Source organism: Triticum dicoccoides, unplaced genomic scaffold (assembly GCF_002162155.2).
Source record: "Triticum dicoccoides isolate Atlit2015 ecotype Zavitan unplaced genomic scaffold, WEW_v2.0 scaffold162265, whole genome shotgun sequence".
Classification (NCBI taxonomy): Eukaryota; Viridiplantae; Streptophyta; class Magnoliopsida; order Poales; family Poaceae; genus Triticum; species Triticum dicoccoides.
The window spans coordinates 1-1,409 of NW_021216100.1; the positions used below are offsets into that span (position 1 = coordinate 1).

Genomic DNA, 1,409 nt, shown 5'->3' on the forward strand with positions numbered 1-1,409 from the left:
CACGTGCGCGATATATATTAATCCCGTTATATTATTTTTGACGTTTGCGATATGTTTAAGCTCGATGCTCATTGCTCGCGCGTCTTGGGGCGGCTTTGTGGCGCGAAGAGCGCTTTCTGAAAGGGGTGGAAAAAACTCGTGTTGCTGCGGTATGGAGGGAGGGGTGGAAACCGTGGAAAACTCGTCTCCGTGATTGAGCGGGAGAGTAAGTAGTATAGGACATTATCCATTGTTAGGGAACGGTTGTAATGGTAGTGAGAATGTAGAATCGTCTTTGGAGCGGACCTGGGAGTGGCAAGCATAAGGAACGAAGACGGGGAAACATGTCGGATGCGATCATACCAGCACTAAAGCACCGGATCCCATCAGAACAATCCTCGTGTTGCATTCCTTTTATAATTATTTTTTGCGCCTTGTGACAAACATATCGCACGTGCGCGATATATATTAATCCCGTTATATTATTTTTGACGTTTGCGATATGTTTAAGCTCGATGCTCATTGCTCGCGCGTCTTGGGGCGGCTTTGTGGCGCGAAGAGCGCTTTCTGAAAGGAGTGGAAAAAACTCATGTTGCTGCGGTATGGAGGGAGGGGTGGAAACCGTGGAAAACTCGTCTCCGTGATTGAGCGGGAGAGTAAGTAGTATACGACATTATCCATTGTTAGGGAACGGTTGTAATGGTAGTGAGAATGTAGAATCGTCTTTGGAGCGGACCTGGGAGTGGCAAGTATAAGGGACGAAGACGGGGGAACATGTCGGATGCGATCATACCAGCACTAAAGCACCGGATCCCATCAGAACTCCGAAGTTAAGCGTGCTTGGGCGAGAGTAGTACTAGGATGGTGACCTCCTGGGAAGCCCTCGTGTTGCATTCCTTTTATAATTATTTTTTGCGCCTTGTGACAAACATATCGCACATGCGCGATATATATTAATCCCGTAATATTATTTTTGACGTTTGCGATATGTTTAAGCTCGATGCTCATTGCTCGCGCGTCTTGGGGCGGCTTTGTGGCGCGAAGAGCGCTTTCTGAAAGGGGTGGAAAAAACTCGTGTTGCTGCGGTATGGAGGGAGGGGTGGAAACCGTGGAAAACTCGTCTCCGTGATTGAGCGGGAGAGTAAGTAGTATAGGACATTATCCATTGTTAGGGAACGGTTGTAATGGTAGTGAGAATGTAGAATCGTCTTTGGAGCGGACCTGGGAGTGGCAAGCATAAGGGACGAAGACGGGGAAACATGTCGGATGCGATCATACCAGCACTAAAGCACCGGATCCCATCAGAACTCCGAAGTTAAGCGTGCTTGGGCGAGAGTAGTACTAGGATGGGTGACCTCCTGGGAAGTCCTCGTGTTGCATTCCTTTTATAATTATTTTTTGCGCCTTGTGACAAACATATCGCACGTGCG

At 48.1% G+C, this 1,409-nt stretch overlaps 2 non-coding genes across 2 annotated transcripts; both read left to right on the forward strand.

Moving 5' to 3' along the window:
• Positions 1-758: 758 nt before the first annotated feature.
• On the forward strand, positions 759-876 carry LOC119344292. The gene has a single exon (XR_005166565.1). It is a non-coding gene; the product is annotated as a 5S ribosomal RNA (ribosomal RNA).
• A 367-nt stretch (positions 877-1,243) lies between these two features.
• Positions 1,244-1,362, forward strand: LOC119344291. The gene has a single exon (XR_005166564.1). It is a non-coding gene; the product is annotated as a 5S ribosomal RNA (ribosomal RNA).
• Positions 1,363-1,409: the final 47 nt, after the last annotated feature.